We start from the raw sequence: 25,528 nt of genomic DNA, 5'->3' as shown, positions 1-25,528 counted from the left end.
TGCAAAATCTAATTTTGTCTCTCCAATTTTTCTTTGGCTTAAACCCAGGGGATTCCATTATGGCTAGCAAATAATACGAGAAAGAAAAAAGGAGAAAGAAATTTAGCAAGTCCATCAGCTTAGAATGACTCTCAAGTTTACTCCTTTATGAGGAAACCCACACTTCTAGCAAATTGTTCTGGAGAAATATTTGTGCATTTATACATGTACATTTTATATGCATTTCTCTCAGGAGGAATACATCTATAATAAATTTACAAGGAAACATCTCCAGTTCAAAATATTTAGGCCTCCACGTTTATCTTTCAGGCTTAAGTAGAGAGATCCTTCATGTTATATTGCATTACTATTTCCAAATCCTTTGGAGACATTAAAAGAAACAAAGACGATTTCTAATAACTACAGCCCTTCAGTTTCTCAAAGAGCCCAGGGGTTGAGAGGTTAGAGTGGAGTTTCCTGAGTCTTGTCGAGCAATATGTAGTTGAGGCAAAGGTCATGCTCCCGGTGTTTTGTTTTAAATAATATTGACCCATTAATTCTAAACCTGCTTGTTCCTGAAATTATACAGGATTATAGTTTGCAAACTGCAGGACAATGAAGCAAATCAAGATGAATTACAGCCCTGGCCCTCCCTCCCATCCTTTGACATCTAAACAGGGAATGAGTCCGGTGTGAGTGTTTAAATGAACTTTAAGCACCCGATCCTCCTTTATCAGCGATTTTCAGCTTAAAAAAAATGTGAAATTTGATTTCATAACAAATAGAAGCACATACCACTTAGTCCCAGAGAATTCATCCTCATGGCGCTACGAGGGTCGTTGTGGAGGTAGGGGGAGGGATGTGCTGAGATCTTTTGTTATGCTTGTCAACCCCGCGCACAACCAGAGTGGGCGAGAACAAACACCCCGCTGGGGAACTTAGAGCAAAAAGTAACCTCCGATTTTCTGGAGCCGAGAATATCATTGTTTTCGCGCTTTAGTTGCTTTCATCTGAATGAAACTTTACCTAGAAGCTTTTGGAGCTCAGACACTGAGTCTTTGTTCTGCAAGAAACTGCTGCTGCCACTTAAAGAGATCGCAGATAATGTCCCCGATTTAAGATCAGTGCTCAACGCACATTAACTTTCTTTCTTTTTAAAGCTCTGCCTCCGACTTGCGGAGGGATCACGCAGCAGTGGGGGGCAGATAAAAGCCCTTTGGACGAGGGACACCTCCGTCCATGTTGTTCGCTTGAGAGCAGTGAAGAGCAAAACGGTCCCCACGGGCGGACTTTGGCTTCTGGAGCCGCAGGGCCCTGCGGTCCTGGCACCTCCGCCTCTCAGCCTGGTAGGGGGGCGGGGAGGGGCAAAGCGAGGAGGGGAAGGAACGAGCTAGAAGAGGGGATTTGGGGATGGGGGCTGGAAGCGCTAACGAGACCAGCCGGGAGGATTTGATTCTCCTGCAGGTTGGTGAGTGATTTGGGAGCTCTGGGTAGAGGAGGTGTACCTCGGCCTAGTTTGGTTGTGGAACTAGAACAACGCGAGGAAATCAATCAATCTGCAGGAAACAAAAAATGGAAGTCGAGGTTTAGGAAGAGTTGTCACTTCCCCGACTTGAGTGGTGCAGGCTGGGGGCGGAGACTTGGGACCTAAGAGAGGCCATTTCTCTCACCTCAGCTCCTTTCCCTTGGACTTCCAAAAGGAATAATTTTACTCTCTCCTCTGTTCTCCCCCCAACTCTCATCCCCGCTAGCCTGCAGGCCGCCTGCCCCTTTCCGCATCTTCTTTTCCCATCCTGCGAGAGAAACCTAGCTCCCAGAGCCGGTGCAGTCAGTCCCCTCGCCCCTCCCGTCCCTGCGCGGGTCCCCCTCCAGCCGTCGCTGCATCCACCACCTCGGTTCCACTCAATCGATTTTTGCTGCATGTCAACACTTATTACCGGTGAGTGTGAGGGTATTTTTTCTTCTTCTCTAGGTCTCTTAATGATTTCTGAGCTAGTTGTGTATTAAAGTGCTTAAAGAAACCTTTAACATAATCTATAGCGTGAGCACCAACCTCCCCCGCTTGAGTTCAAAAATGGCGAGCTCGAGGTTGGGCCCGGAGGCTCCCAGGCCTCACTGGCCTCAGCCTATGGCCGCCCCGCTCCTTGAGCGCTCAAAAGTTTGCCAGGCCTGGGGAAGGAACCCCGCACAGGCGATCCGCCGTCTGGGGGCTTTCTTCCCGCCCCCCGCCCCTTCCATCCCTCACCTGTTACTCTCAGGCACCTTTTTTTCTCTCGGTGTCTTTGGCCTATCCTCGGGTTTTGTTTTATTTTTTAAAAAAAGAAAAGAAAAGAAAAGAAAAAAAGTAAGCCTCTTAAAAAATTTCCAAGGCCCCAAATTCTTCATTCCGCTAATACCGATTTCAGATTGGTGGAGACCTGGGAAAAGGTGTATACAGGCCATGATTGTCTCAACTTCCTCCCAATTCCTAAATCTGAGTTTTAGTGTTTACGACTTGGTTAGAAATTTAATTTTTAAAAATATGTTGGAGAGCCTGGGCCGAATAAGCAATTTGATTAGAAGGCAAAATCCTCTTCGCCTCTTTGCCCTGCTTTTTCTCTCACCCCCACCCCCTTTCTATTAGGCGCTGAAGCGGGGGGTGTAGGGGTGGGGGTTAGGAGTGTAACAAAAAAGTTAATGGGAAAATATGAACAATGTCTTCAAAGTCCTAATATTCCTCGAAAGCCTTATAAATTAACCCTGTGAAGAGTGAGCCCTTTAAAGGCGAGTCTATAAAAATCCAGCGTGATTCCGAAGGAGGACGACCCTTCCCCCAATCCCTGTCGCGAATGTGACCAAACAAAGGTCTGTCCTGCAATCCACATCCTAATCCACGGGCGCCCCCGCTGTCGTCGCTGGGACTCCCCAGCCTCCGGCCGCCCATAATCGACGGAGCTACCCTGGGAGTCCTTGGCTCCGTGATTTAACTTTTTTAGAGAGGGGGAAAAAAGGAGGGGGTGTAATTAGATCAGAGGCCTTTATGAATATAGACTCCCTATTGATTGATTTATAAACCCCCTGACGAACTGCAGTTAATCTAAGCGCACCGGGAAGCAAGAAACATGGCTGACTGAAGGAGAAGTCTGGAAGTAAACGAGAGGAATTTCTGGTAGCAGATTTTCAGAAGGAATATTTTTTAAAGATAGATTTTCTTCCCCAGCTTCCCAAACAATTGCATTAACTGAACTTGAGGGAATGGTAATTCGAGTTTTTTTAAAGAGGGTTAAGTAGAAACACCATTGTAAACATGTAACTGATTTATCTTTTCAGGTTCTAGCAGATGAGCCCAGGGAAATTTTACTCTAATCTTAAAAATTTATCACCCTTGGCCCCTCCCATCCTTCCCTGCCCCCTCCCCAAAGGGAGGACTTCCCATTGTTGACTGTCTATCTGAAAAGATAGAAAACAGAATTTACTGTGTTTGGGATGCATAACTTCATTCACTTCTGTGCTGAGTATTTTATGCATTTTTAAAAAGTAAATGTTGATTTTAGATTTTGTTTGAAGATTAGAGAAATCCTGCAAGAAATGAAATACCCCATTGAAGCTATATTTAAATCTACTTAATTACCTTTAAAAATCATTTCTACTCCTTTTGTAACAATACATTGCTAACAGTTCAGTAGTAGCTGTGGAAAACAGGAGCTATTTGAAGCTTAAGTTACTCTGCAGAAGAATGGCTATAAGAGCCATCCAAATTCCTTACAATTAAAAAAATTTAAAAACATGTAATGACTACATGGTAAAAGTGTTTACTTTTGGGTGGCAGCGGGGAGTGCTTTTTAAATTTCCTTCCTTCAGAAGGACTAAGAGAAGTGCAGACACACTGGCCTCTCCCTGGGCAGGGTGGGTGTCTGCACCCTGGGACTTTGATGAATCTTTCCAGACCTAGTTCTTCTAGTCTTCAGGCAAAAAATGTTTAAGGTGTTTGCCCTCCCTCGTGCTCTCTCTTTTTCTCCTCCATCCTCTCCGTCTCCTATTTTCTTTGTCCACAGCCAAGGTTTTGTCTTGTTTTATTTTGTTTTTCCTCCATTCATGCAACTGAGGAAATGGCCCGCTGATGCTGGGACCTGATGTACCCACGCTAAGGCCTGGGGGTGGATTCCTCACAGCCAGACTCCCTCTGCCAATGCTTCCTCTCTCCAGAAACAGCAAAGCCTCTCTGCCTCCGCTGACAGTTTGCAGCAGTGCGGGACAACCTCGCACACAGTCCTGGGCAGGAACTTTTATCCTCGTCGCTCTGGAAAGATGAGATCTAGAACCATCCCTGCTGTCCCCCGGAAAGCGGTGGGCAGCTTATTGAATGTGACCTGGGACTCAGACCAGTGGCAGCCCAATTCTTGGGCGAGTTTCCCCGCTCTGCGTGTGTCAACAGCCCTCGAAACTGCTTCTGCTTCTCTGGGCACGCATCACAGGGAGTGTGTGTGGGGAGCGGCTTGCTGCACCCAATAGAACTTCATGGCATCTTTCTATGTCCTCCTGGATCGACTGCAGGGCCTTCTCGGCGTTGCTTCAGAGGGTGCCCGAATTTGGTTGCCCACTAGTCTCCCGGACAGCTTCACCCCGCTGTGTGCGGGCTCAGGGGATGGATGGGGGTGGGGGATTGAGGGGAGAGAGAGGACAGAGGTGGAGACCCTGCAAGCCATCCCCAGCGCTAAGAAATGGGCTTTGCCTCTCAGAGCCTGAGGTTGCAGACTACGAATCACTTTGTTAGAAAATAAAATAATATCAAGCAAAGTAGAGTAAAATAGAACCCTTCTTCTGTGGGTGCTGGGCCTCGGGCGATGCTCATTCACAAGACACTCCTGACTTCAGCTTCTCCAGCTACCTCTTGAAATCCGTGACATCGAGGGAGATGTTCTTATCTGATGAGGCGGTGTCTTGTTTATCTGTTTCTTTGAACACGAGAGAAAAAAAAAAGAAGAAGAATCTCTTGCGAATGCTAGGCTGCAGCTCTGAGCTACAGCTTCCCGGCGCGAAGCTCCCCATCCCGGATCCTCCTTCCTCTGGGTGGCCGGGCCATCTTGTCATCCGCCATGCGCCAGGGTACGGATATTTGGACAGGTGACCAGGACCTTTTGGACCCATGAATTCCGTGGGGACCACGCATTCCATCCCTTAGAACGACCCGAGGTACAGCCGCTCCACCTCAACGTGCCCCCAGGGGCGGCTTTTCCTAGGACCTCACTGGCCGTCTAAGCAGGGTTGCAGTTACAACCTCGTCCTACCGCTTTCCATTTACTAAAACAGCTGCTTTATCTTAATGTTCATTTTTTGGCCAATGACATGGGGGAAGGGCGGTGGTGGTAAGAGTTACTGCCTGTCTCCCTTTACCCTAACGGTATTTTCAGAGGCACTAGGAGAAGCGGGAACCCGGAGGGCCACCTACGCACCTCTGGGGTCGCCCTCTTGGCCTGGCACTCGAAGTTTGCGCGTCCCTCCGGCCAACAAAACCGGAATCTAATCTGCAGCTGCCGCCGCACCCCCACTTCCCGCCCGCATCCCTAGCCCGAAGCCTCAGGCAGGGCATAGCAGCCCACAAGCTCGAACTGCACCGACCGCCCGCGGGGTCCAGCTGGGGCTAAGCGGGGGCCCTGGCGCCTGCGCTCGGGACGACCCCGCACGCGCCGCAGCTCCCGGCCTGGCGGGCCGCCTCGTGGGCGGTCTGGACTCAGCCCTGGCCCTGCCTTGCCGCTGCGCCTCCAAAGATCGCGCGCCAGGCTGGCCCACAGATGTGACAGCTTCTTTGCTCTCTTCTAGTCCACCCAGGGAGTCCAGGGTGGGAGGAGCCCCCTGCCACATCCCTTCTCACCCTTTCTCGGGCCTTGAGCAGCCATATACCTTAAACGGGTCATGCCTGCCTGCCTCCTTGGAGCTGCCTCTCGAAGCCCGGAGATTGAACATTAACCAGCTGCGGCTATAGACTGGGGTAAAACGTTACGTATAAAAATGAATCATCTATCCGGTCCTGGGAGAGAGGACCTATAGAGAGCTCTGCACCTAGAGCAGCCCCAGCTGTGTCCCTGGCCCAAAGTACTGACTCTTCTGGAGGCCACTTATCAAGGACCATTCCGCCACAGGAAGCAGAGGACAAATGAGGGGCTGGAGGAGGGGGGGTGGCTCAGTCAACCGTTCTCCTTGAGGAGTTTGAGGTTCAGGGCTTCTAACACAAGAGCATTTCCTTTTCTTTCCCACTTGAGAAAGTGTGAACAGCTTTTCATCTCTTATAAAGGTTAGTGGGGGAAAGCTGGAGTCTAGAAGGAGCGGCTGTCCACAGGGCCGAGAACTGTCGTGCTGCTGCCATCCCTGGCGCCTGGGGTGGGATCCCGGGAGGCAGGGCTCAGTGGGTGGGGAGTGGCAGCAAGAGCCCTCGGACCTGAGACCTCGCAGAAGTCCTGGCTTGAGGTCGCGCTGAAATCCTAGGCTCCCATCCGATCCCACCCACAACTGGTCTGGATCCTGCCTCCTTCCGACTCTGACCTATTTGTTTTTTCTTTAAACATAAGTAATGGAAAGTAAAATGATACGTCTGCACTGACTTATGTGCTAGGCTCACGTGCCCAGTCAAAATATACAGAATTTACCAAAAGATAACAGAGCTGAAGGAAGAATTCAAGACAGTGCACATCCTAAGTTCCTGTGCCCTCACCTGGAAACATTACTGACTCAGGCACTCAGCAAATTCCTGAATAGGAAGATGATTCTGTTTCTGTGTCTCTGTCTCTCTCCCTCTGCCTAACCTCTGTTCCCTCCACAACCCCCCCCCCCAAATTGAAGACAAATCTGAGATAAAGTGGGTGCAAGCAAACGGGAGATGTGATGTTATTAGGTCTTTCAGGAATTGCCAATCAACCTACAGAGCAATTCCTGTGCCTCTTAAGAAGACCGTTTTTTTCTTATACAAAATAGTTTTATTTAAATGCATGCCTGACTCATTATAACCTCTTAGTAAATATATATATATTTACTCTCAGAAGTTTTGCTCTCAGAAGTTTTGCTGAGAGCATTCACTCAAATCTCTGTACTTAGGGGTGTGAGAAAGTGGCTGTGGTGGTGTGCATGTCTGCTGAGAACTCTGCATCGTTGCACTACTCTCAAGGTCACATCCTAGCTTCTTCAAAGGCCACTGCTCCTGCTTCAGTGTGTTCACAGCCTGTGTAGTGATCCTGAGAATTTCTGGCAGGGGTTGGAGGGTGGCAGCAGAGACATGCAGTAAACAAGGCTTTCCAGAGCCTCAGCAGGCATCAACAATGTGACAAGTGCTGTGTATGTGTACTAATTGGACATCACCAATCAGTTCGTTCTCAGTGAAAATGGCTTTCTGTTTAAGATGTGGTTACAGAGTGTTCATCACTTCATGTAGTGTCACTGCTCTAACTTCAGTGCACACAATACTCTATGTCATTCCTATAGAGCAATACAGCTCAACTTCGTCAGCACCCAACTTGATGTTATTCCACTCTCCCAAGAAAAATAGAATTGACTCAAATGTTCCACTAAGTTAGCTCTAGAGAGACAATGAATGCATCGAAGCAAATAAATACAAAGAACTATGAATCACATACTCAGCTGCTTTTCAGTGACTTAGAGACAGAGAAACATAGGTGGAGAAAGGGCAATTTACTTTTAGGGGTTTGAGTAGTTGGGGAAAGGAGTATTCTAAAGGGTATTGCAGTGTTCACTCAAACCCTCTTCTCCTCCACCAAATTACCATGTTATCTGACACCCTCGATCTATTTGTGTCCTGGGTAACAGACAGTTTGACCAAGAGGTCACAGACTAGAGGGCTTGGGTGACTGGAAACAAGTTTGACAAGAATGGAATCTGGGTGGGGTGCCACCATGGAGGTGGAGAGAGGATGAGACCACAGTGGCTGGAGCAGCCTGGCAACACAAAGTCTCTGCTGGACCCTGCATTTACACAAAATGCCTTGTCAGAGAATGGGGGATTAGGAATAGCTATCAACACAGCTTCATGGATGAGAGAAATTTAAGTCTCTCTCTCCGTTCCTTTTCTTTACTTTCCCTTTATTTTCTACCTTCTTCATTTCCTCCTTTATTATTGCCCTTCTTCTACAACAGGCGACTGTCCCCAGAATTTTGGCTGCTCCTGGATTATGCCCTGCTTATCTTCTCTTTTGAATTAAGGCTTCAGATTGTTTGTAGTGTTCACTTTTCCAGATATGATACATTATTTTATTCAGTCAAGAGTCTACCTGTAAACCATTTGTACTTATGAATATGGAGTGCTTCTATGAACAATAAAAGTTTCAGGTAGAATAAGTAAAGCATGCAATATTGTATAGCTTGTCTTTTCAGAGCACAAAAAGAACTGTGCACACTCTTTAATGAAGCCCCACTGCATGCTGGAGAGGCTGGGAGAGTGAGTGAGCAGGCTTCTTTCACCCAGGCAACATGACTGTTGGCATTATGACCACCAAAGTGAGAAATCTCCAGTTTGCCATTCTCACCTTGAAAGCTCCTCCTTCCCTGAAACTACCATCTGTGGACTCACACGCATTGTCAAATTCATGTGTTCCAAGAAAACACTGAAAAGCGTGTAAAGTTTATGTACTAAACTTTACACATCTTTTCACACAAATGCATCTGTTTTTTAGTACATAAAGTTTACACATCTTTTCACACAAATGCATCTGTTTTTCTTGTGCTATATACTCTTTTTATTGGCTTGGCAGTATTTTATTGTGATGTTTCTTCCTTGTAAAATTGAGAAACACCTTCATTGTCATCCCGCTACTCATTAGATTAGAACTTGGTTGAAACATATCTTTAACTTCACAGAAGGGCTGCCACATTTCACCCTCCTTTGGCTCCTTCTTTTCCTTTCTAACTTCTTCCAAAATCTCACTTAGTGGTTAATTCTAAATTTCATGACTCTCTCCCTTTTTACTTTTTCATTTTGTTTCTGGGCAATTATTGTTCCCATACTCCCAAACTAACTTTCATCCATATTACTCCTTTGGCAATTACCATATGGGATGTTTTATTATGAGTTAAGATTTTGCGGGTCTTTTTTTTTTTTTTTTTTTTTGGCTTCTTGTGGTGGCCTGGCACAATACCTTGTAACAGAGTAGATGTTCAATAAATGCCTATTGACCAAATGTTACAATTAAAATCTTTGTTCACAAAAACAAAAGTTCAAAGACATTAAAATCTATTGAATTGGCATAAATTAAATCTCAGCTTAATTCTAATTAATTTATAATCCTTTTCCCAACAAACTAGACGTGTAAAAGAATTCTATAGCAGAAATTCCATCATAATGTTTTTCAACACTGCTGGCATCTTCCCTACATCAGAGTAGTTTCAGGATGCTGACTCATAATCAGGGTTCATAAGATACTGAACAAATTTTAGTATTTCCTAATATATTATTAAAATAAAGAAGGTTTGAAAAATCTAGTTTCGGGAATATGTGTGGTAAGGGAAGTATAAAAGGTAGGAGACACATAGGTAACAGAAGTTTCCAGCTTGCAATTTTCTAGAGTCATTTTACTAGTTAAGGGATTATGATGTCCAATTCTCCTTTACTTTATGCTTTTTAAAATTTCACTGCTCGAAATTTGTAGTAAAATATAGTGTATCAAAATATATTATGGACAAAGATTTTTTTTTATTCTTAGAGACATAAAAACCTGAGAAATTAAAAATATTTATCCAAAAACAACAAAAAATATTTAACCCAGGCCGAGCATGGTGACTCATGCCTGTAATCTCAGCACTTTGGGAGACTGAGGCGGGTGGATCACCTGAGGTCAGGGGTTCAAGACCAGCCTGGCCAACATGGCAAAACCCCATCTCTATTAAAAATACAGAAAATTAGCCGGGAGTGGTGGGGGGACACCTGTAATCCCAGCTACTCGAGAGGCTGAGGCAGGAGAATTGCTTGAACCCGGGAGATGGAGGTTGCAGTGAGCTGAGATCTCACCATTGCACTCCAGCCTGGGCAACAGAGAAAGACTCTGTCTAAAAAAAAAGAAAGAAAGAAAAAGAAAGACATAACCCAATCAGACTTTGATTAGGGTCACAGACCAAACAAGTTATAGTTATTTTTATTTCTACTCATTTTTGTCCAGTAGGCCTCACACATTTTTGATGAACTTATGGGTGGTAGAATATTCCTTAGAGCACTAACCATATCCACTTCTACTTCCCAGCTGTTACCTAAACAACAAACTAGGCACACTTCACTGCAAACAGTGGGAAGAATGGTGTTACCTTTGATGAAACATCCATGGAGCATTTTGGTAACTCTTAACATATACAAAAAAAAAAAAAAGTTTCACCTCATTGTGCTAAATAAGTAAATAATACATATATAAACAAACAAATAAATAAAATGATAGGGACTGGAATGGTAGAGAAATTTTAATGAATTTTAATGCAGTGGGTTTTGCAACGGCTGCAGAACTTTCAAAGACCCCAGTCTCTAGTGGAAAACCACTAGTTCGGGTCGGCATTGCAGGGAGATGGCTGGAGATTCCAGAAACCTGGGGGGAAGATGACTGGAAACTCACAAAAAGGTAACAGATTTGACACATTTTCTTTGGTTGTCTCAGTCACTATAATTTAAAAAATTATCTACACTCTCATAAAGCAATGGGTCAATATTATTTTCACAGTACTCTTAACATGTTTTACCTTTATTTTATTCATAACCATTTCTAAGTATAACAATATACAGTGATGCAGAAGATAGTTTGGTGAGTACTTTCTATGAGCCAGGAATTGTGCCAGTGCCTTTTATATATTAATATTATCTCAATCAGTTCTCACAAGAATACTATAAAGTAGATAATATTATTTCCTTATTTGACAGATAAGAAAACTGATTCTCAGAAGTAACTTGCCTCAGGCTGCCTGGGTAATGAATGTAAGAGGCAGAACTAGAATAGGACTCAAGTTATGCACAATGTGACAGGACCAAAGAATTGCTAGTCTTCTGTATCACTTTCTGCTGATGTAATTAGAAAATATGACTCATAAATTAAAAGTGCTATGAAAATAATATTTCCTAGTTATCTTAGGAGATGAGTAGTGAAAGAAAAAGGTAGAGATTATAGTAACCGAGCCAATCAAAGGTAAAGATGTTTTACTCTTTCACATGTGTTTCAGTGCACATTTCCTATACTAAAGCAATGGACAACTTGTTAAGGCAGTTTGACGTGACATTTTAGACATGATAGGAAAAGCAGCCAACTTGCTGATATTAAGAAAAGGATATATATACACACATACACACACACATATATACACATACCTTCTTTATATATATACATATAATTACAAAAATATACACATATACATATGTATGGTTATGTATATATACACATATATACACACATACACATATATCAGTCGGCATAAGATCAAGTGATTTTTTTCCTTGGCCTTGTACATTATGACCTGTTCACTCCTTTTTTGCTTCTCTCCACCCCTATTGACCCTTTTTAAGGCTAACTCCAGATCTCAGCTTAGATGTTCCTACTTTGGGAAAGGCCTCCCTGACACTCTGGTGTTAGGTTAGGTCAACATGCCCCTCCTGTGTGTTTCCATAACCATATCAAAGCACCTAACACACTTTTATGAACTTAACACGTTCGAAGATTAGAGATCAGTAATTTCGTAGCATCTCACAGCTTGCCCTTTGAGCTATTTTTGCATGATTAGACTCAGATTATATATTTTTATGATATTCAGGATATCATACTGCTGCCATGTTCTTCCTGCATCATATCAGGAGGCACACATAGTGATTTTTCAATACTTGATTATGTTAATTCATTACTTAAGGTGGTGTCTCCTTCATTACTTTAATATTTAAAAGTTATTTGATAGCTTCTCTATTAACATTATGCTTTTTCCATCGTAATTAGTATTTCATGAGCAGCTTTATGGTGAGAAATTCAAATCTCCTGCCAACAGCCATGTGAGTGAGCTTGGAAGCAGATTCTCCAGCTCTTCAAATAATGGCAGCCCCAGAAAACAACGTACATGCAACCTCCTGAGAGTCTCTGAGCTAGAAATACCCAGCTAAACTGCTGTGAGATTCTTCAACCTTAAAACTGGGATGAGATAACAAATATTTATCATTTTAAGATGCTACGTTTTGGGGTAATCTGTTGCTTCACCACCTGCATTCTATATTCCCAAATTTTTCATCACTTTTCATCTGTTATGGTCTCTCTCTTCCTCTGCACTTGGGGTTTTATTTATTTTTTCTTTTCCGCTGCCACTTTAATAGCACTCTGGGCAAAACAGGGAGAAACAAACGTAATCAATTCACCAAATTTTACCTGAAGTCCAAGGAAGTAAATATTAAGTGCAGATTTGGAGGAGGGAAGGGATAGGACTTAGTGATGCTGTGTAAGAAAAGCATTTGTGCCAGAAGAAAGATGAGATAAGCACTAGAAGGCAAAGAAAAACATTTTATGTAAAACAGAAAGCAATTGAAAACGATACCTTTATTTCACATTTAGTAAATATAATTCTGGTTTTTAAAAATATAATCTTAGAAATACTTATTTTGTCTCCCCAGCACGTCCCCCTTTCTGGAAACAGAACTGTCCTTTTTCAGGGGATCCTGTTCTTCTCTTTACTTGTGCTACATTGTTCTAACGGATGCCGCCAATTCTAGAACTGATCTCTGTATTCACAAGAGTAGGCACGTGAGCTTGGCTGCCTTTTGTGTCCTTCCACAGAAATCTTCAAATGATAATTTCGAAAGGAGAAGCAGTGCTTTTCAAGATGAAGAGATGAGTTGTCAGAAGTCCAGGTTCTCCAGGGCAGAAGATTTTAGTCTCTGTTAAGACAGACTCAGAGAGAAGCGTGGATGAGAGTTGGAGGGAGAGAGAGTCCTGCTCTCTCTCCTGTCTGTTACTATGATTCTGGAGGTCCAGTTAAATGTCCTTCCTGAGATTTTGCTACTCTGGTCAGCATATTTCCTGTTTTGCTTAAGGTGGTTCAAATTGGGTTTCTGTCACTTGGAAAAGGTTTCCTGATTCAATAGACTAGTGTTCCCTCCCTCCCCCATAAATAGTCTCTCCCCTAGAGAGCAAGAAAAAGTGCCTCTGAAGCCAGGATTTGAGATAGTCTTTTGGGATCCTCAGATGCTCATGTGTAAGCAGAAAAATTTCATCTTCTAGTGGTCCTCTACTAACACTGCCTGGGAATTATTGAGGGGGTGAGGAAGGAGAGTTGTGTACACACACCCACACCTGTTAAGCTTTTTTGCCAACACAATAATATTTATTGAAGGTCTATTATGTTTCAGGCACTTTCATAAACAGCTGCTCTACATTAGTCCAAGACACTAGATTTTCACACTGTTCCTAATTATAGATGAGCTGATATCTTTAAAATAAAATACATTAAATATTAGTCTTTACAAAATGTAAACGTTATGAGTAAAGATTAGGTGCACCTTTCCACACCTTCTCCAGGTTTAACTTACCACTATTTGGATGTCTCTTTTGCTTTTATAAGTTTATCCCCCAAAAATGAAATAGAATTTCAAATGTAAATGCCATTTTAGCATTACTACTTGAATGACTTGTTTCTAAAGACATTTTTGAGAAAGATGATTAAAAATAAACAAAAAATTTGAATCAAACTATAACTAAATAGCGTGACTTGCCTTGAAATTCTAGCTTTATTCATATAAGTTTGTGTCCCCAAAAGAAGCAGACTCAAAATAAGTCGTCCCAAATCTATGTAAACAGATTTAGGTTTGGGAGAGTGGTGATGTTAAGGGCATTAATTCCAGTTTTGGTTATTACTTTGAAACTTGGACAGTGTTTGTCCAGTAATTTCTCATGTATTCTTTTCCCCTCAGTCTTCCTGGGGGAAATGGTTACAACAGCCTAGAGCACTCCTCTGAAGAGATATCCACACTGGCAAAGGTACCAGCTTTTCACTTTTGCAGTGGGTGGTCTGGCACAAAAATTCCCCACTGGCTGAGAATCTGAAGCCTGCCCAGGCCTCCCATAAGCTTCAGTATTCAAACATTTTTATATGTAATTTAAGATGTGAACTATTTGAACTAACAATAGGTAATTGGCTTTCTCCAATTTTCCCATTAGAAAATATTAAGGAATTGCCAGCATATTCTGTTGTTAAGACGATGACACAGTCTGTGTCAAAAATTAAATATCTTCTCATTCACTTTAAAAAATGCAGCATCTTATTTCCATTATCTACCCTGCCATTTCTATCCACTCTGTTATATCTAAGATTTTTCTTGTTAAATACACGTGAATATTTAAGATGTATCAAAATTAATGATATGTTTTTGTTTTCTAAATTGTTTAATAAAAAGTTGTTGAGCACTATTACAAGACTCTGTGCTAGGCACAATAGAGGATAAGAAAATCATAATTATTCATTAAGATAAGTGTTTTGGCAAAGTGCAGTGGCTCATGCCTGTAATTCCAGCACTTGGAGAGGATCGCTGAGGCAGGAGGATTGCTTGAGCCCAGGAGTTCAAGACCAACCTGGGCAACATGGCAAAACCGAATCTCTACAAAAATTAGCCAGGCATGGTGGTGCATGCCTTACTCTGGAGGCTGAGGTGGGAGGATCACCTGAGCCTGGGATGTCAAGGCTGCAGTGAACTGTGATCACGCCATTGCACTCCAGCCTGGGTGACAGAGCAAAACCTTGTCTTAAAAAAAAAAAAAAAAAAAGTATTTTGTACCTAATTTATATCTCATTTAATGCTGACAACAAATCTATGAAATAGGCATTGTTATTCCCGTTTTACCAATGAGGAACTTGAGGTACCAAGAGATTAATAATTAATTTGTCCAAGATCATTCAGTTAAGAATTAGTAAAATTGAATTTAAATCTGGGATCATTTGACCTCTAAAGGTTTTTCTTTTAACAACACTATACTCTGCTCCTACCCAGCACCCCCAAACCAATGTATAATACTTAGCCAACTCATTTCATGATTCCAACTCATGAAGAACCACTTTTAAGTAAGGCAAATGTGTTAACCACTATGCGTAAAATGGAAACCAATGCTCTCAGGAAGCTTAAAATACACAAGAAGAGATAAATCATGTAGGCAAATAACTGAAATTTATGTTAGAATTCAGTGAATACCTTAGGAGTGGTACAAAGTATGATGGGCTTTCAGAAACGATTGAGAATACTTCTAGCTGGGATGATCAAGGCATCATGTTTGAGATTTCTTTTGATTTTGACTTTGAAAGATGGGCAGGGTTTTATTTATTTATTTATTTGTTTGTTTGTTTGTTTGTTTGTTTTTGAGACAGAGTCTCACTCTGTCTCCCTGGCAGGAGTACAGTGGCACCATCTCGGCTCACTGCCACGTCCGCCTCCCGGATTCATGCCATTCTCCTGTCTCAGCCCCCCAAGTAGCTGGGACTACAGGCGCCCACCACCACGCCCAGCTACTTTTTGTATTTTTAGTAGAGACGGGGTTTCACCGTGTTAGCCAGGATGGTCGCGATCTCCTCGTGATCTGCCCATGTCGGCCTCCCAAAGTGCTGGGATTACAGGATTACAGGTGTGAGCCACCATGCCCAGCCGGGCAGAGTTTTAATAAAAGCATCAGAAAATCATTTCAGGCAGAATAAAAAGCATAGTAAAGACTGGCACAGTGGTTCACTCCTATAATCCTAGCACTTTGGGAGGCTGAGGTAGAAAGATCACTTGGGCCCAGGAGTTTGAGACCAGCCTGGGCAACATGGCAAAACTCCATCTCTACAAAAAATACAAAAATTAGCTGGGTGTGTTGGCATTCCTGTAATCCCAGCTACTCTGGAGGCTGAGGTGAGAGGATCACTTGAGCCTGGGAGGTGGAGATTGCAGTGAGCCGAGATCACACCAGTGCACTCTAGTCTGGGCAACAGAGTGAGACCCTATCTCAAACAAAAAAAGAAGAAAAGAAAAAAAAAATCAAGACTTGATGGTAGATGTGGGATGAGTTTGGTGAACCAAGAATAATCCAGTGTGAAGTAATAGTAGAAGATAAGTCTGGAATGCTAAACTGTGGCTAGAATGTGGCAGACATAGAAAACTAAGCTAAGAAGTTTAGAGTTTATTGTATAGGCAGTGAGGATATGGGATTGCCATTGGGGTTTCTGACCAGTGAATAAACGGAAAGATGCTGTGCTTTAGTGAGTTAATGGGGCAAGAATACATGGCCAGATGAACTGCAACAAGAACTAAACTAAAGGGTTTAAACTGGGATTATGGTAGAGAAAAAAAGAAGACAACGCTGAGGAAGACCGCCAAAATAAAGGATGACAGGGTTTAGAGAAAGAACAAGTAACTTCAAGTTTTTGAACTTATGTGACTGAATGAGAAGGTTATTAACAAAACTCAGAAATGCTATTTATTTCCAGAGGAGTTTCTTAAGTTGGATGAACAAGAAAGGGAATCACTCATGGCAAGGCAGCTAAAAAGAAATAAAGTTTTAGAATCCCAGCATCAGGAAGTCCAGATGTTTGGTAAAGAATGAAACTCAACATGTTCATCTAAGACTGACCTTACTGAGAGATCAAGAAATGACAATTATTATGGTTTGCAAGGCAGCCAGAAGCTTGCCTCAAACTTTTACTTGTCAGCTTTATTAGGAAATCTACACCATTAGATAGTCTATTATAGATTAAGGCATTGATAACAAATGATCCCTAAATTTTCTTAGAATGTCCAACTTTTTCCTTATCAGAAATAGTCAAAGTTTGATTGTATAGTTGGAGATTTTAAAATACTCTCAGTTTGGAACACTGGGGGCATTTTTAGGGTGCCAAGGGAAGGTTCTTTGGGGAAGGAGAAATTGGATACTGACATGGTTTTGCTGTGTCCCCACCCAGATCTCATCTTGAATTCCAACGTATTGTGGGAGGGACCCAGCAGGAGGTAACTGAATCATGGGGGCAATTCTTTCCCATGCTGTTCTCATTATAGTGAATAAGTCTCATGAGATCTGATACTTTTAAAAAGACGAGTTTCCCTGCACAAGCTCCTTCTCTCTTTGCCTGCTGCTATACATGTAAGATGTGACTTGTTCCTCCTTGCCTTCTGCCTTGATTGTGAGGCCTCCCCAGCAATGTGGAATGGTAAGTCCATTAAACCTCTTTCTTTTGTAAATTACCCAGTGTTGGGTATGTCTGTATCAGCAGCGTGAAAACTGACTAATACAGATACCAAGAGACTTGAGGGCATAATCTGCCAATAATTTATTAACAAGTTCATCAATTAAGAAATATTTGCTAAAGATCTACTGGAAATAAGGCACCTTGCTAAATCCAAGGGGAGAAAACAACCATATCATCTCTATTCTTGATGACTTTATCCTACCTCATAATTTTGCCAGAGGCTAGTATTTTGTGTACAACTCTAGCAATTCGATTATAAGTTTTAGTTTTCCAAATTAGAAAATTTAGAACTTATAATTTTTAGTACTCAGTTCTTAAGGTTTTTGTCAGTATAATTAATCTAGTCTTTAAAAAAATATGTTAGAGTTCCTGGTGAACCTGGAGTTGCCCACTGCTTAGTATACTATATTATCATAGTGCATGGGGGAACTAGACTCCTATTTATATCTAACAAAAAAGCGAATTTAGTGTGTGTGTCATTTCTATAATGGTGGACGTAAAGATATATGTACTTATTTTATGAACTTTGTAAGTGTATATAGGCCTGGAGACACAAGTGTTTAGCAACATTTTTATTAATAAGTTGGATTTCAAAAATTTTATAACTTAGCATGCTTAATAATTCAAAGCTCAAGAGTATTATTGATATGACAGAAGTAAAATTCAAAAAAATCTGAAGAGGTTGAAATACAGAACTGAAACTACAACTAAAAACTTAATGATAGATTGGGGTACAGTTTAGGTTTCAAAAAATCAATTAATACCAAAAGGAATGAAGCATCTCAAAATTAAATTATCAGGGACTTCAGTGAATATGGTAGCCAGCCTCCACAATGGCCTCAATGATTCCAGGCTCCTATAATTCACATTCCCTTGCAATGTCATGCCCCACCCCCTCTCCAATGAATGAAGTTTCCCTATGTAGCTAATAGAATATTGTGGAAATAACGATGTGTGGCATTCAAGAATAGCACGTAAAATATACAGCAACTTTTGCCTTGCTTTCTTTTTGATCACTCTCTCTGGAGGAGGTAGCTGCCATGTCATGAGGACACACAGACAGCCCTAAGAAGATGTCCATGTGGTAAGCAACTGAGGCTGCCTGTCAACAGCCAGCATGAACTTAACAGCCATGTGAGGGAGCATCTTGGAAGCAGAATTTACAGCCATGGTCAAATTTTTAGATGCTGCAATTTCAGCCAATATCTTGAATCCAACCTCATTAGACACCCTGAACCATTTAGCTAAGTAGCTGTCAAATTCAGGAATGAGATAATAAATGGTTATTGTTTTGAGTCATCAAGTTTTGTGGTTATTTCCTACACATGAATAGACAACTAATATATTTGGAAGTGAGTTGCTGCCATTTTTACACATTTTAAATATATAGGAGAGGCACTGGAATTAGGCAATGGCAGAAACTGAAAGATGTTGAAGAGAGTGTTAGTGACAGCTGAAGATGTCTTCAATAGACTATTATTAATAAGCCTGACATCTTTGAGGAGGCTTCTGCTGAGGAAATCATTATCAGAAACCGGAGGAAAAGGGGATAGTTTTAATACAGTGGCAGAAAGTTAAGCAATACAGTTACCTGCAATACTGTGGAACTGGAAATTGTATCTAATAAAATGGATGATCTAGGTAAAAAATTTCCAGTCAGAGTTTGGAAGGTGCCACTTGGTTTCTTCTTGTTGTTTATAGTAAAATGTGAGAGAGAAGAAGATAAGCTAAAGGACAGATTGTCAAACCAAAAGAAGCTGAAACTTGCTGGCCTTGAAAATTGCTAGCTTCTCAAGATGGGAAACAATGCTAAAATAAAGAAATGGCTTCTGGACAAAGAGCAAACTCAGACACTGCCAGATGTCAGACAACTATGGTGTAAAAATGAAGCTGAGGATGTGATTATAAAATCCTTTGCTAAGGCCTTAGAAAGATCTAAGGTTGTACCTCAGAGAACTCATTGAGTCACACTAGAGGTTCTAAGAAGCTTAAGAATAATCTCAGCACAGGCTCTAAGTAGAGCAGAGCTTATTTCAAACAGATTTGCGGGTGTGGCTTTTGTATAATGAAATTAACCCCAGTAAGATTCACAGGAGACTTACAAAGTTTTTAAGAGTATTTCACTGTTAGAAACATCAACAGGTTGAACTGAAGAGAACACAATAAAAGAGGCTTTTGTACCTCCAAATTTCTACTGGCAGGAACCAGACTAGGAAAAATATACAGCTGCAAACCTAGGCTACCTTTTTCACAGAAAAATAAGCTGGTTCAGAAGATAGAGCCAAAACTTCAAAGGTCTAAACCAAGAGTCATAGAGAATCATTCCCAGGAAGCAGTAGGAATGAATACTAGTTCAATATTTGCCTAGCCAGATTTCAAAATTGCTATGGATCAATGACTCTTATATGCCTTTTGTTTTCCACACTTTGAACAGGAGTGTCTATAGTGGTTATCTTATTTATGGCACATCACTGTATGTTGGGTGTGTATGTGGGTAAAGAAGAGCATACTTTTTATCTCTTTAGTTCACAGATCTTCAGATCAAGGAATTTTACTCAAGGAGCTATACTCAAGGAACCACACTCAAAAAGCTTTATTCACATCTGGATCTGTTTGGAACAGCAAGATTGTAGCCTTTGAGATGATGCTGTAATGGAACGAGATTTTTGATGGTCTTGAGAATATGTAAGTATTCTTTGCATGTGGGATGGAGGTTAGTCATTGGGAGATAGAGGTTAGACTCTAGTGCCAGCCTACAAGATGACCTCCAAATAATCCTTGCTTTCTGGTACTCACGCTACTGTGTAGCCCCCTCCCATACTGAATAGAGCTGACCTGTGAACCAATAGTGTATTATGTTAATGACAATGTGTGATTTCAAAGGCTAGCACATAAAAGAGATTGTGGCTTGGATCTCTTTCTTTCTCTCTCTCTCTCAGATCATTCTGGGAGAAGACAGCCATCATATAATGTCATGAAGATACTCATGCAGTCCTATGGAGAAGTTCATTGGTGAGAAACTGAGCTAGAATAAACTTGACAGCCATGTGAGTGAGCCATCTTAGAAGCAGACCTTCAGCCTCAGACAGCTTTCAGAGGATTGTAGCCCCAGCTGAAATGTCAACCACAATCTCATGAGAGACACTGAACCAGAATCACCCAGCCAAGCTGTTCCCAAATTCCTGAGCTACACAGACTGTGTGAGATAGTAAATGTTTATTGTTGTTCTCAGCCACTACTTTTCTAAATTATTTTTTATTTATTTTTAGACATAAGATCCCACTATGTTGCCCAAGCTGGGGTGCAGTGGTTATTCATAGGCATGATAGTAGCAGACTACAGCCTTGAACTCCTGGGCTCAAGTGTTCCTCCCACCTCAGCCTCTCAAATAGCCGTGACTACAGACAGGCACCGTGACACCAGGCTAAGTTTTGGGGTAATTTATTATGCAGCAATCTCAATATGAGGCAATGGTAAGACTGTTTAAAACTATTATGTGGCTTTTGTCTGCATCAATTGAATAAAGGTTTCATATCATCTATTAATAGTTCACTTCTAGACTTACACCAATGTAGGATATTGTTTATAGCTTGAGTCATATAGTATGACAGACATTGGTAAAGATATTGAGAGCACTAAAGTAATATCAAGATAGTGAAAACAACAAAACATAACATGAGGAGTGCTTCAGTCAACTGGTGATGTTTAACCTTAAGTAGACTAAGGAATGACATGGTATCTATACATCTATTTAAACCAGTAGTGCAGGGAAGAAATAAAAGATATATTCTGCATATCCTATGTTTCTTCAAAGGGGAGAAAAAGAACAAAAGGCTAAATGTTGTAGAATCATAGATCTCAACAAAATATATGGAAGCATTTTTTGATGCTTCAAATTCTTTTTTTTTTTTTTGAGACAGAGTCTCTGTTGCCTAGGCTGGAGTGCAGTGGTACTATCTCACTGCAACCTCCGCCTCCTGGGTTCACGCCATTCTCCTGCCTCAGCCTCCCGAGTAGCTGGGACTACAGACGCCCGCCAACATGCCCGGCTAATTTTTTGTATTTTTTTTTTTTAGTAGAGACGGGGTTTCACCGTGTTAGCCAGGATGGTCTCCATCTCCTGACCTCGTGATCCACCCGCCTCAGCCTCCCAAAGTGCTGGGATTACAGGCGTGAGCCACCACGCCTGGCCTCAAATTCTTTAACACAATAATGACTTCCACATTGGAAAAATTGAAACATAGGCAGGATTACCACCTATAAAAACGGTAGTTCAGAAAAATCCTAGACTGGAATGTTGGATAAACTTTACAAAATGGCCATAAGGCTGCTTTCCCATTTAATCTAAGATACACTCAGTTTTCTGCAATAAACCAGCAAATTTTAGAGGCACTCCCTTACCCAAAGCTCCAAAGCCTTGTAGAAGTACCATCTTAGGTGACACAGTGAACTTTCTGCAGATCCATGGAATGTAATTTAAGTATTTTCCCAGTTAACACCAGCATCTAGATACGAAGCAGAAAGACCAAAAGACCATTACAGAGGAAGATACCTCTCATTAGTATTTGGTCTAAAGATTTTTTTTAAGGCTTTTCCAGGATAAACGTATTTCTTGAAGCTAAGATTCAGATTCCCAACTTTGGCTTCATTTTGAAGTAAAAACACTTTGTGTTAGAATGATTTCTAAAATCTAAAGCTAACTTGCATATCACAAAGTACAAAGAAGATAAGCACAAATCATTTAGTGAGAATCATTTCTTTAATACTGTCTGAGGCTTATCAGGACGGTCCATTATATGCCACACATGTGTTAAACTTTCAGTCAGTAAACCAAAGTTACACAATTCTTCTTCTTCTTCCTCCTCCTCCTCCTCTTCTTCTTCTTCCTCCTCTTCCTCTTCCTCTTCTTCCTCTTCCTCTTCCTCTTCTTGTCTTGCTCTGTCACCCAGGCTGGAGTACAGTGGCACAATCATGGCTCACTGCAGCCTTGAACTCCTGGGCACCAGTGATCCTCCCACCTCAGCCTCCTGAGTAGCTGGGGCTACAAACACATGCCACCACACCAGCTAATTTTTAATTTTTTGTAGAGATGAGGTCACTATGTTGCTCAGGCTTGTCTTGAACTCCTAAGCTCAAGATATCCTCCTGCCTTGGCCTCCCAAAGTGCTGGGATTACAGGCATAAACCACCATCCCTGACAGGATTGTTTTTTTTTTTTTTTTTTTGAAACAGGGTTTCTCTCTTTCACCCAGGCTGGAGTGCAGTGGCACAATCTCGGTTCACTGCGACCTCCACCTCCTAGGTTCAAGCCAACCTCCTGTCTCAGTCTACAGCTGGGACTACAGGTATCAGGCATGCGCCACCATGACCAGTTAATTTTTTTTTTTTTAATTTTTGTTTTTGAGACAGGGTTTTACCACGTTGCCCCGGCTGGTCTCAAACTCCTGAGAATGAGGAATTTGCCTGCCTCAGTCTCCCTAAGTGCTGGGATTACAGACGTGAGCCACCACACTCAGCCCCTGGCAGGATGTTAAATTCTTAATTCTCTATGTAATACTCACAATTTTGGGGTCCCTTAAAAGACATAGTTTTTTTTTCTTGAATAATAAAAAGAATTAGAGAAGACGAGTTCATGCCCTAATTCTTAAAAACAACTTAGAAATTATTGTAGGGATAATATAAGAACAGCAATATATCTGCAATACTCTTTATTAGATAATTGTATTAGTCCATTCTCACACTGCTATAAAGAACTACCTGAGACCGGGTAATTTATGACAAAAAGCAGTTTAACTGACTCACAGTTCTACAGGCTTAACAGGAAGTGTGACTAGGAACCTCAGGAAACCTACAATCATGGCAGAAAATGAAGGTGAGGCAAGCACATCTTACCATGGCAGAGCAGGAGGAAGAGAGTGATCCGGGAGGTGCTACACACTTTCAAACAACCAGATCTCCTGAGAACTTCATCACAAGAACAGCAAGGGGGAAATTCAGCCCTGTGACTCTATCACCTCCCATCCGGCCCTTCCTTCAACATATGGGAATTACAATTAGACATGAGATTTGGGTGGGGACATAGAACCAAAGCATATCAATGATTTTGCCTAATGTAATAATATTTCCTTAAATAGAAATGTGGAAAATAAAGCCATAGTCTTTTACCAGTTGTCTTTGAAGTTAAGACTCTTCTCAGTTTTACCACATAGAAACTGGGTTTAACATTTATGTAGAACATATATAAATGTTATACAAACATTTATGTGTTGTCTATTGTGCATTGAAGATGAAGAGCCTGGTAATTGTAAAATATTTTGTTAATAGTTTCATTTTGCAAAGTTATTAAGACATTAATCCTATTATCAGTAGAATAACATATGTGAAAATGCTGACTTTAAGTCTGAAGTAAACTTCTCTTTGACATTATAGAGCCCCAGTGTTCTGAGCTGTTTCCTCAAGAGCCTAGCTCATATAAAAGCCCATTCTTCAATTGCTGTCTTGAAAAAAATCTTATGTTCAGGACTTTTTCTTATCATTGCTTCTTCAGGCTAAGCCTTATTTGTCCAGCAGATTTCTTTTTGTTTTATATTATTAATATAGATTAAGTAGAAAAAATATAAAGTGAAATATGTGTAAAAACATTCATGTATTATGTATAATTGCCTTTCAAAACCTTAGTTACTATGCCAAGGTGTTTAGATTCTAGCTTAAAGTTTTTAAATTATTTGCTTTATCACTGAAAGGGAATGTCTGTTTTTTTCACTTCTTATAAAGTACCTTCCTAGCCTATAAGCATTTACCAGTCCCTAGGATCCACTGGGATTAACATTTGTAAACTGCAAATACACAAAAAGCCAAGGGCCAAGGATTTCCAAATAGGTATAAATACATTTTCCTTGCAATGGTAAAATGAGGTAATACAAATCATCATTAAGGAGAATGGAGAACTCTCATTTTCAATACATACTGCAATTAAATTAAGTTTCTCTAAAAACTCAATTGGTCTGAGTTTAGAATCTAAAATGTATAAGAAAGTAGATTTCTGATGATGACAGGAAGACCCCACTTTTCATATTGGATGGTTATGTGTGACTCAATGTTAAATATTAAAATACTAAAAAAATTAATGTATTTAGCTCCCTTTTTGAAAGGGCTAGGGCTTCTAACTTCTAAAGCGACTTTTACATTATGTTTGTAGATTTAGTTTTAAGAACATTATAGCATAAACAAGTAACACATTGCCAGAATGTTTTTCAATATGGAGTATAATTTTTATTGATATGTACTTATTTACTGTAATGAGAACTAACCTCACATAATTTTAAAAGAAGATAAACTTTAAAATGTAAAATGAATGGATTTCTGTTTTCTCAACTGTCTCCATAAATTACATGCCAATATAAAAATATCTCATTATTATAAGTATATAGAACATTTTTGAAATCCAGTGTTCCTTTTCTTTGTCATAAAGTGAGTTTTCACAGTATTTCACTTAAAAGAAAATTTGTCCATCTCCACTGTGTAATCCTTAGCCCTAATATATTTCAGTCATGGTTTTCCCTTTGTGGCACTGATATTTATACTTTAATTCACAGCACAAAAATATGTGAAATGACACTATCAGTGCAACAAACAATATGCATCTCAATATTTTGGAATATAACTTCATAGAAACCTTGATACATTGTATTTCACAAAAGCCTATGGTTAACTCAGTCTGTTATAACACTGTGGGACTATAAAATATTTTAGATGATATAATGAGGAAAGAAGATAGATTTCATGTGGAATACACTATTACCAGGGATTCATCAGTTACCTGCTCTCTTTCTGCATTCCTAGGTAAAAATCAAGATCAAAACCATCAATGCAGTAGCACAAGAATTCAGACTGCATTTTTTTTTGAGAAGGGTTTTAGGGAAAAGTTTGGGAAATGCAGTCTGAAGAACATCTAGCCCATAGACATATAAACAAATAGTAGTAAATAGTTGGAGCAGACAGAATTGACAATTTATATTCTAAACATGTCTCATGTACTGGAAAACTAAAACTTTCTTTAACCTCTGAGTCCTTGTCATGGTTTCTCACTGATTAGAAAAGGAGAAAAGCCACTGCTTTCAGTAAAAGACTTCAGGAAGCTTTTAAAAACATAGGTTTTTAAAAACATAAATGGAATTAAATTGTTAGAAAACAATTATATTTTATAAGGATCATTAAATTGTGAACCTAGATGGATCTTTACTTATCTTTGTGTCCTCAGACCCTAACAGTATCCATCATTAGGTAGAAATTTACTAAATATGTATTGAATGAACTATTTCTAAAATAAAATAATACCATAATTTTTGAAAATGTAGCTT

The 25,528-nt window shown here is 40.7% G+C and overlaps 1 long non-coding RNA gene across 5 annotated transcripts; it reads left to right on the top strand.

The window, feature by feature from the left end:
* The first annotated feature begins 856 nt into the window (after window positions 1-856).
* On the top strand, window positions 857-25,252 carry LOC140712013 (uncharacterized). Of its 5 annotated transcripts, XR_012093410.1 has the most exons (6): window positions 857-1,325; window positions 1,731-1,918; window positions 16,978-17,129; window positions 18,197-18,252; window positions 19,694-19,853; window positions 20,108-25,252. It is a non-coding gene; the product is annotated as an uncharacterized lncRNA (long non-coding RNA). The 5 variants fall into 5 exon arrangements; XR_012093409.1 differs by lacking the exon at window positions 16,978-17,129 and having other exon boundaries at window positions 861-1,325; XR_012093406.1 differs by lacking the exons at window positions 16,978-17,129; window positions 18,197-18,252 and having other exon boundaries at window positions 865-1,325.
* The last annotated feature ends 276 nt before the right edge of the window (window positions 25,253-25,528 follow it).

Source organism: Chlorocebus sabaeus, chromosome 7 (genome assembly GCF_047675955.1).
Source record: "Chlorocebus sabaeus isolate Y175 chromosome 7, mChlSab1.0.hap1, whole genome shotgun sequence".
Lineage (NCBI taxonomy): Eukaryota > Metazoa > Chordata > Mammalia > Primates > Cercopithecidae > Chlorocebus > Chlorocebus sabaeus.
The sequence above is the reverse complement of the archived record's forward strand: the minus strand, read 5'-3'. Positions and strand labels throughout refer to the sequence as shown.